At 40.3% G+C, this 11,096-nt stretch overlaps 1 protein-coding gene across 5 annotated transcripts in view; it reads right to left on the reverse strand.

Moving 5' to 3' along the window:
* KLHL5 (kelch like family member 5) overlaps positions 1-9,416 on the reverse strand; it is a 62,617-nt gene extending 53,201 nt beyond the window's left edge. For 2 of the 5 annotated variants that reach the window (XM_013949516.2, XM_067298132.1), the window contains exons 1-2: positions 8,814-8,950; positions 6,210-6,300 (exon numbers count right to left, since the gene is read on the reverse strand). The gene's annotated coding sequence lies outside the window, so the exon portion shown is untranslated. Of the gene's footprint in view, positions 1-3,892; positions 4,025-6,209; positions 6,301-8,813; positions 8,951-9,213 lie in introns of those variants that run through there. The other 3 variants (XM_067298134.1, XM_067298133.1, XM_013949515.2) reach the window with 3 other exon arrangements.
* Positions 9,417-11,096: the final 1,680 nt, after the last annotated feature.

Genomic DNA, 11,096 nt, shown 5'->3' on the forward strand with positions numbered 1-11,096 from the left:
TAAGAAAAGGCTTTTATTATTTGCTTACCAAATGTTTTTTCTCCATCTACCGAGCCTAAGTCTTAAGGGAAAAGCAAAACTAAGATACTGTAACTACTGAATTTGGCTCTATAAGTTTGCAATCATTTCCATTTATCCTCCCCATTAGCCCAAGTTTATAAAAATGCTTTATCTGGCTTTCAGTATTTATAAAAACTATTCTCATATCCATTCATCTTGTAAATTCTCTAAAAATAATCTTTGAACTTTTACTGAAATTATCACTTAATCTAAGTATGATTATTCTTTGGTCAAAAAGCCAGTTCAATTCTTATGCAAAAGAACAACTGAAATTTATATTTGTTAATGAAAAAAATCTATCAAGAAATGAGGGCACGTACAAAATAGTGAAGTTCTGTTACTTATCACTTGATCTTCCCACATTTTCTTAAGCTCATGGATTAGTTTTAGTTAACTACTTTTATTTGCTTAGAGAATATTTCCAAGCTTAAAATGCTAGATTCTTGGTGAAAAGCTTGCCAAGCCTCATCAAGTTATGATAACATGATTAAATGCTCTACTTTTTTAATGCTTTAATTATAATTTGAATGCACAAGCTTGTGATTACATGCAGAAAGGGACACCATATTTTTGGATGTAAATGTAAAGGAGCAAGATTTAAACTTTTACTTCATCTCTGGCAATCACCAAGTGCTTATTTAAGTAAATATTCAAAAGCAGCTGCTTTTAGCACATTATTTAGAATATATTTTAAAATATCTACCAGACAAACGCATATTAGAATACATTTTACTTATACTGGATATAATGAATAATCAATGTAGAATGTTTTATTTATCTGAAGTGGCAACTGTTAGGCTAATAGCTTATTTTTTCAAAAGATGACATAAAATGTCAACTCTGATAACAAAAAATTGCTTGCAAAAAACCCAGTTACCAAAACCACTGACAAAAAAACCCCTATCTTCCTGTGACCTTCTTCCATTTCTTCTCCTCACCGCATACACACTACATGTAAATGTAGCCCTAATTGGGTAACTCAGTCATATTACTATCTGCATTCTTTACAGCTCAGGTTAGCAAACCTCTCTGGACTTGATTCTTGTCCCATACATTATGAATAAGTACCATATTACCTAGTCAGGTACTGCAAATATTTCAACTGTTCTAGGGGTATACTTTAGTTTCATTTTGACAGGTCCGGTTGGCTTTGAAATAGAGGGTGCAATAAGTATAGGAATGGTGCACACTTTTTTTTTTTTTTTTTAAATAATGAATGATACTCTTTCCACCAAAATAAACTCGAATTTTTACTGGACAGGTTATGTTATCTTCATCATCTTGCCTGCATAGCACATATCAGAACATTAGCAGTATTTTCTCTTACCACTTCACATCATAGTGGGGGAGGGAGGGAAGGAGTAGAGAGGAGACCAAAGACCCATCAGAAAAAAATGTCAGAATTTAAAAAATAATCTCAGAGAGGCTTGAGGTAATGTAGTTCTCTCCTTATTTCTATTTTGAATAGAGCTATGATTACATGATAACCTAGCATACTTTCAAAAAAATTTTTTTGAGAGCAGGATGGTAAAAAGAGTAAAGAAAGTTTTGAATGTGGGTTTTCTTTCTCTGTTTCTCTCCTTCATTGCTCTTTCCTTTTTATGAATAATGTATACATAAAATGGATTCAAGAGTGACAGAAAAAGAACGGAAGTTTTTAAAAAGCAAAACAGCTTATAGTACAACAGGCTGCAAGCAAATCTTCCTGTTCAAAGCCAGTAATCAAAAAGATGTGTTAATAGTTCCTGCAACTGAGAATGTGGCTGCAGATAAGTAACACTGAGCATTAAAGTGTTACAAAACCGTAAGCAGATTATAGTACAACACCCTTCATTTATTCTGAAAATTGTATGAAACATGTGGAAGGAAGAATAGGAAACACATTTTGTTCCATCTAAATCCAGCTTTTAAAATACATTGCCTTTGAAAAATTAATTCATTTTTGTGAAACGCTGGCCATTAGGAGACCAGAACCATGATCATTTCTTTCATCACTCTTTGCTTTGTGATTATAGTGTTCTGGATGGGATGCCTGATAACCAGCCCCCTTTAGCCCCCAAATCTCACTTCTGATTAGAATTTGCACCTTTAAGAAGAGAGACTAATATCTGAGGTACTAATCTGAGAGTATCTGAGGTATCCAAGAGTAATATCTGTTTTCTCTGAAATGCTGTATTAATAGTAATTAAGCACTGCAAACTTTTGAAAAGCTAAACACAAAACAAGCAAAAAAAAAGTTCAACTTTGCAATTTTAAATTTTCAGATGAATGAAATGTCTCATTCTTAAACCCCTTCTGCTCTATCTGCATCCTACTAGTTTCCTTGAAGTTACCACTTTTCAATTTAATGTTGTCCTTTCCAATGGTACTGGTGTAATTGGCCTTGCCAATGTGAGAATGGCTGCATCAAGGGAGACCAAAAGTCCATCTAGCTGAACAAGAAGTATTCAGCTCTCAGTATTCAGAGATATTTAAGGAAAGATTATCAGAAATGGGATTGAAAACATGAAGTTGTACACAGAACTCTGTTAGTTATTTAGGCTTTCATTATTTTTAGACAAAAGCACATCTCCTTCCCCCTCCCCCCAATAAAGGGCAGTAAAACTGTAGCCATGAGAAACACCTTACATTTTCCAGATATTTTAAAGAGGCTCAAAGGCTGTAATTATGCAAAACACTTACACAAGATGTGGCATTTTAGAACTGCAACACATGTTATTTCTTATAGTTAAAAAGGTAATTATTTCCTAAGCAGAGCACTTAGAACATAGCTAAGACATCCAGAACAACTGATACACACTTTCAAGCAGGAAAAAAAACCCCAACCACCGAACACACAATATAAGACCATAGGAGTTTTCACAGAATAAAAGTAGAATGCTTATTTCAGTGGCAATTTTTTAAGTGGAAAGCACTGCAAATTTCAAGCAAGTTAGTAAAAAAATTCACATTTTCAGTAAAAATAAACAAAAAGTATATTGACTACTTTGACAGGAGTATCAGCCAAGGCAGTGGGACAAGTCTATCCAGGCATATTTTATATGGGAAGAGGGAACCAAAACTCTATCTTGAGTTTCACTGTTTACAAAAAAGATCTCGTGCAAATTTATAAAGAGTTTTCCATGAATTCTGAAAATCTGATGGATATTCTTCAAAAAGTCCATGTTACTGATCAGAAATTCTTCTATAATGTAAATCCTGATGTCATGGCAGACATCAGGATTTCAGCATCAGTAGTACTTATGGTTGCTTGGAGGGGTAATTAATTGCCAAAACATCCCTCTTAAGAGACAGAATTGAACTCAATTCCTCTCTCAACTTTACAGAAATTTGTCTTCTGGAAAAATGCCACTATAGTTCATAAGGTACAGGCCAAGTCTAAAAATTCTGACACCCTGGAGGATGTTTGCTATTTTGGTAAGTGAAGCTACTGTATTTTGGACAGCTGGCTGCAAGATACTGAAAACAAAGTTTCTCTGTTCTGTTCTCATAATCATTTCTGGGAACCTTAAAAGTTTCAGTCATTTTTAAAGCTCTGAAAGATTTCGAAGTCGTCTATAGTGGAAGATGCCAACAATGAAATAGATTCACCTGGGGAAAATGAAAGAGAGAGAACCAGGAAAATAAGAAAAAACACAGAATGGAGGTCAGTCCTCTTCGATTTTTGTCTGCTATTTGTTCCAATGACATTACTCCTCTAAAGTGGATCACTGACAAGTCAGGAGCTCTAGTGAGCCTTAATCCCAGATTAATCCCCAGGAATGTTTAAGAAGTGGGTGCCAAGATAATCAGTAACGCCAAGGTATATGCCCAGAAATTAAATAAAACCTACCAATTTCCAGAAAATAGGGCAGCCAAGAAGGAGTGGTTTCCCCAATTGCTTGATGTGACACATATGCTTTATAATGTGTTTTATAATATATCTTTTCTGATGCTGGGTTAACAGGTTGTCCTGGAAAGGCTTCTAAACAGACATGGGAGAGGATAAATAAAAAAGACAGTAATATTATTGTAGTCAGAGCTGAATCTTCAGGCATTTTAAAGAAGACAGGCTGATGTGTGTTTGAGACAGTTTCACTCTCGTGTTCTTTACAACCCTATGCTTTTAATTTACCAGACCTGAATAAAGTCAGAGGAAGACACCAAGCCACAAGCAGATACCTCCTAACCTCTGTCTGTGCATTAAATTTGCAGCAACAGGTACCAAAAGCATGATTCAGCTTTGCAATACCAAGAGTTTTGATACTGATGACAGCAACACAGAGCGAGAAATAGGTTCTTGTTTGGCCATATGAGCCTGCACTGAAGGAAAAAACACAGCAGACCGATATAACACTGAATACTCTCCTGCTGTTGGTATTGATGATTGCCATAGCTAGTACCAGTGGTTTGACTGCCGCTTATATGCCAATGTCCATACCACTTTGGCAATCACAAGCTTGGAACAAGGTTCTTAAATGCCTTATGAGCATTTTCTTTGGGATCTGGAGAAACAGGAGTGCAAAAGTGCTATTTTAATATATGTTTCAAAGTACAATAGACTTTAAGAATGAATTTCATTTAGCTGATATACTTACTATTTACCCTATACTAACTAAAACCATGTTAGCTGTTTTCGGTGCACCAACAGGCTAGAAGTGAACATTTGAAATAGAAAATGATAATTAATCTATACATAAGAAAATATTATTCTAGCATAAGAATGCTGAAATTTCCCCAGCTGTTTATCAAGGAGCAATACAAAGAAATGAGTGAATGTCTGGGCTGCTCATCACATTCTTGGGAAGGGACAGAGGATGGCAATGGACTCAAACTGAAAACTTCCCAGACTCATGATGTCCTCACTCACAAGTGTGATGGCCATATGTAGACATACCCAAGGCAAAACAAGACCTTGTAATAACTATACCCATAACTTTCAAGCATGTTTTCACCACCTTAATGAAAATTTTGTCTTGAGAGTTGCATGGACTTCTAGGCTAGAACTGTTCCAGCAGAGAGGCACGAATGACTTTGCATTTGATGCTCAGCAATCACTCTAGGCTAAAGGTATTGGAAACAGACTTCCTGTTATTCCAGCATATGGAACTGCAACAAGACTTCCTGCTGCTGGAAGGCTAGGTAGTCAAAGATTACAGTTCCCCAAACTACAATATGCTGTGACAAAGGTTTATCAAGAATCAGATAGACAGAAAACTACACAGCAGAACAAATCAAAGCATCTACTGTTAAAGATGTTCATGTATATGGTAAATTCCCAGTAATGTGAAAGATGATAAAACAGACAATGAGAAGGACAGTCTCTCTTCTATACCAGTATCCAACATGTATGAATTCCAGACAATAGATGGATACACTGTTATTCCCCAAATGCTTCTTTATCTACATTCCCAAAGTGGAAATATCTCACAGTGAAGACAGCAAGTTTTTCATTTTAGTACAATCTAGTACCACTAAATTAACTGGCTCACCTTTCTCACCCACATCACTATTTTTGCAGCAGTATTTTACTTTGCAGACACTTCAGATAAAGCTAGATTCTTGCATGAATTCATGTCTTCAACATTCTTTTATCCCTTTGCTTTGTAAAGATGTCACAGCTATTCCTTTTGAAAATGATTTCAGCTTAGAAGAGTCTTACTACTTTCTGGTTAAAAAAAGAAAGAAAGCTAAAGCCTGTCAGTATTATTGGAGTAATGAGATTTGATTGAGCAGTTGGTGGGCTTTTATTGTAAGCATTTCTGTAAGGCAACATTTTCTCTTAAAGATTCAGTGTGAATATTTCCTGTTTCTCCTATGCTGACTAAAAGATTCTAAGTTAGAGGTGTCTCACGTTTTGAAAAAAAGATTAAAATCAAACTTTAGAGCAATACAGACAATCTCCTATAAAGCACGTTTTGATAAAGAGCAGAAGTGGGGAAATTACACAAAACTGCTCTAAACACTGGGATCTGACCACAAAAGCAAATTAATTCCTGCTTGTGTACACTCATCAGAAAGAAGTCCTCACAAGATGTATAACACACACACACACACACAAAAAAATTATGAAATTTCACATGGAACTTGGAAAAGCCCATAGCTTTGTGGGCTAAAATCAAGTTCCTTATAGCATAATTTATGTTAGAGTGAGCAAGTACAATAATTACCTAAAACAACACAATGATCTCTAGGTGTTCATAAAATCATGGAGCTCCATTTGTCGTCTTCTTTCCAAAAATATGAGGTAGGCAGGAAAATCTGCAGACAGATTAAAAAACACAACAAATGAACATGAACAAGCAGTTGAAACAAATCTTGAAAGTCGACTGCCTCAGATTCAGATACAACTTCTTTCTGTTTGTCTTGTGATTCCTAAACTTTCTGAGAGAAAGGAGATAAAAGTGTGCCACTGTGGAACTGTCACCTCAGTTCTTTTCACAACTTCAAGTCACATATACAATGACAAAGATTCCAAAAAAGGAGGGGAAATGAGTATGAAATTTGAATATGTAGTTTCAAAGAACACTGGGCTGCAAGAAAGCAATAAACTTTTATTTTTATTTATTTTTAATATCCTTAGCACATTCTCACTCTTATGTTTGTCTAGCTGTAATTCCGTGAAAGATATAGCAGCAGAGTCCTCATTAAAGAGCAATGAAGAATTGTTCTGCCAAATGAAGTGCTTAACCTGAAAACTGTTGCCAAAGAGTAACATTTACTGCATCAGCAAATAAAGCCAAGTATCACCCCTAAACATACTTCAGTAGATGAAGAAGCTCTGTAAAAAGCCACAAACACCACAGTTACAGTGGTTCTCAACCCTTTTAAATTTGCAGGCCACTAAAAATTTTCCAGCCAAAGATCTCTGCTCAGAGAATCCAGCCTGCTGAGATAATGTGTCTACCTTTCCTTGTTACTGTTTCCAGGCCTTTCACAAATAATCCAAGGTATGCAAACAAACCCCAAACTTAAAGAAATATATATTTTAGTAGTTTTGCAACCACACAAATTGACCACAGCTAATTTCAGAAAGAAAACAGAGCCCTGCAAGACACCTGCATGCATAATGTGACATCCAATATTTGAGCCTTGAGGCTTGATCTTTTCTACTACCTGCAAAAACCTTCTAGCTGTCTGAATAGTAATATCACCTCATTCGTGCATCTGGAGCACATAACCTCATCACTCCTATATGATTATGTTTTCTAGTGCTATACAGCCAATTAACAAACATACGGATCTGCAGTTACTTCATTGGCAATTTCGAATGACAGTTTAACAATGAGTTTGTTCTCATGAAAGAAAACAAATGTTGGATAATTAGGTTTATTATTAATGCATTCTTCTACTTTATATGATTGTACAATAAAAGGCAATTTAATTGATAGGTGAGAAGACAAATTTTCTCCTTATAAGTGTTTTGTAAGGGAGATGCAAAATCACATTGTGGTTTCTCAAAAGTTGCAGAACTCTTCATGTTACGTCCATTTAAGTAATTTTTCTTATTGCATAATGAAAGATGATGTGGTACTGACTTACACCAATGAAAATGTAGAAGGCTAGCATAACCAAAGGACAATTTTTTTAAAACCACTGATGATAGAAAAGTCCACAGAATTGGAACAGGTATATCACTGTGAAATACCACTGTTAGTGACAGTTTGTAAATACTGTTTGACCATAACGGTTTAATGTAAGAATTTCATCTTCACGCAAATTCTTTCTTATTGTTAAATTAACACTTACTGCATTTCTATGAAACACAAAGTTTTGAAATTTGCTGCTACAGACTAAACATGCTGGCTTTGGTAGCAGACCTGCCCTTTCTGTTGTATCAGAGGACATACTCGGGAGATGGTTCCATGAAGCTGAAGGTGAAGCAGGGTGAAGGAAAATACTATCTGACTCAGATTAGGATTGTTATTGTTATTGTTTTGGTTCTGTCCTGTTTTGTCTTCCTTAATACTGTTCAGCAAGTGGAAAAAAGGAAAAGCATAAGATAGGAGCACAATCTCCACTATCAGGAATGCACCTATGAAGTTCAAAAACAAAGCTTTTTTTTTTTTTTTTAATCTTAGTCCACATACTCATTTGTAAATTCTCCAGGAAAAATATCATTATGAGAAAGGATCAGAGATTGTTTCAGGCAAAATTAATCAATTACTCATGAAAAATAAAAAAAAGTTGTAAGATGTGTTTAAAAGCAGGACCCATCGTTATAACGGGTTTGTCTGTATATAAAAGCTACACCAACATAATGATGAGTTCCCATTTTTAATCCTACTCATGCTAGTAAGAAAACCTGCATAATTTTTATTTGAAAATAAGAGCAAGATTTCAGTTTATTTTATGTCACTTCATATTGAAGTTAAGTAAAAACAACAAACAAAAACTCCTCCTTTCATTATTCTGACATCACTGGCTAAAAACAGACGTTACTGCTAAAACACCCAGGTTACGAGCCACAGACGGCTTGTCTTCAGCTGGACCACTAAGCCACATCATTGTTTACACAGCTAAAAGAGCACGATTTCAAAGCTTTAAAGCCACAAAATGATGGTAACAAAAAACAGGAACCAGTAATACATATAAACAGCTGTTTTCGATGTTCAACTTTAGCATTTCTTTTCTCTCGTGTAACACTACTCCCTATGTTGGTGACTCGGCCGCTGCTCTACTCTGTTCGACCGGTCTCAAAAAAAACTTTAAACTTTTAATGACATTTCTCACGATGATCGGGTAGGTCAACGGAAAAACGAATAGGCAAGTACCTGAAAGCCTAGTGTGTTAAGTGCACTTTTATCAGGTCTTCGCTCTGAACGCTCCGAGTCAGCGGCCGGACGCGGGCGCCACCCAGCGCGGCGGGCCGCAGGCCTCGGGGGCCTCCATGGGCGCCTGCGCTCCGGCCTGCAGGGCGAATCCCCGCTCCGCATCCCACCGCCGCCCCCCGCTCGGGCCCGGCTCCCCCCTCCCGCCGGGGCCAGGCTGCCCCCGCCCCGCGCGGCCCCCCCGGGCGCCCCTCGCCGCGGGCAGGCGGGCGGACAGCGCGGAGGGAGGGCGGGAGCCCGCCCCCGGCAGCCCTCCTCCTCGCTTTCTCCTCCCCCTCCCCGCCACCGCCCAGCAGCCCCGCGCCCCTTCCTCTCGCTGCCAAGCCCCGGCCGCCCTTCTCACCTCTCCGGGTCCGGGAAGGGGGCGAGACTGGGAGGGGGAGGAAAACCGCCAGGGAGGCCCCGACCCCCCCCCTTCCTCTCCCCTGCCCTCCCGCTCCGCTCCGGCCCGGCGGTAGCCGGCACTCGCGCCTCGCCGGGCAAGGCTGCGGGCACCGGGCGGCCCCTCCCCAGCGCACTCGGGCGGCTCCAGCCCCAGCGCCAGCCGGGCACACGGCGGGGGGGGACGAGGGAGGGGAGGGGAGGGGGAGGGGAGGCCCCACGGGCAGGGGCGGGCCGCCTTGGCCACGCCCCCCACCCTGCCGAGCCGCCGCGCCACCTCCTGCCCGGGGGCGGGAAGCGCGCGCCGCCGCCGGCCGCCACCCGCCGGCCGTTGGCTTCCGCGCGCCCGCGGGCAGGGGAGCGCGGCGCCGTATGCAAAGCAGGGGCGGGGCCGGGGCCGGGGCCGCGCCGCTCGGCACCCGGCGGCGCAGCGGCAAGGACGAGGGAGGCAGTTCCCGCTTTGAGGGGTCTCTCTCGATTAAACCTGCGAAAGGCCTCGTCGCATACCTTGGGTTGCTTTGCCCGTCTTTGAGAAACACACCAAGATAGATGAGCGTTTCTGTAATTTTCCCCCATTTAAATGAAATAAATCAGCAGAGGCACAAAATGCAACCTTCTCTCGGGACACCAGCTACGGCCCATACTTACCTTAAAAAAGCACGTTGGCCCCTTCCACGCCTCCAAGGCTGCCTCCTCATGTCACGCAATACCTTACCAGTGACTTCTGCCACCCAAAGGCAGAATACTTTTCCAAATTAATAGACTGTGTGACAGTCAGATGTGCTTCCTAGTGGTAACACTGATTTAAGGGTGTACAGGTTAATTGCTGAGGCACGGCAGTGGGAGTTTGATGTAGTAATGATGTATAGCGCTTTCTTTGCCTCATGCCATAAAGAAGCCATAAAGAAGCCTATGCGATCGCATGGTTTGCAGTGACCTGCCAGCCTTCTTCCCGGCCAACTTTAAATGACTCAGCCAACTGTAGCGAAATTTGATTGAAGGGTAGTGACTTCAACGATACTAATTCTTTCAAGTTTTGTAACAATTATTATCTAGGGTGAGGAAGTGTGTCCCTAAGGAGGAAGACCTCAGCTTTTCCCTGCGGCTGGCTAGTCAGGCCACGCGCGACTGTGAATCAGCTGGTTACCACATGCGTGGCCCCACGTCCGACACAACCCAGGCCGCCTCTTGCTCCGCTGACGGGTGCGAGGCGCTGCCGGCCTTGCGGGGGCAGTCAGCGCCATCTGTCGGAAATGGATGTGAGGAAAATGGTGTCTGTGTCCCGACCTACTAGCAAGGTACAAATCAGGAATTTCTTTTCTCCTTAGGTTTATTAAGCTTGGTGTTTTGAGCTTTAAATCAGTGTCTAAGCCTTAGGATGTGCTGGTGGTGGGGTGAGGGAAGGTCATGTGGGGCCTAATGTGCCATGACAAGAGCTGTAAAACAGATATTCCCCATCCGCTTATTCGAGTCCTTGGAAATCTTTCTCTGAAGTATCTGAAACTCGCCACGTTCAATAGGCTGTTGTATTAGGCTGAACTTGGGTGTAATCGTATAGGGCAATTTCTGTTCTGACTTTTAGCACTACGAACAGTGATGAAAATCTGTATACATTAGAACGGGATACATATACATAGATATGTGTATTACTTGCCTGAGTTGTCCTGCTATTTCTAAGAGATTTTTCTCCATTCCTTCTGAACAGAAAGGATGGGTGAACACCATGCAAGCTTCAAAGCAGGAAAATATAAACATGGAAGATACTTAAGGAGCAACACTGTCTCTCACAAAGTAGAACTAATTTGCTAACAAATAACAAATATAAATAGTGCAGTGGGTGTGTTT

This window comes from Apteryx mantelli, chromosome 5, assembly GCF_036417845.1.
Source record: "Apteryx mantelli isolate bAptMan1 chromosome 5, bAptMan1.hap1, whole genome shotgun sequence".
Classification (NCBI taxonomy): Eukaryota; Metazoa; Chordata; class Aves; order Apterygiformes; family Apterygidae; genus Apteryx; species Apteryx mantelli.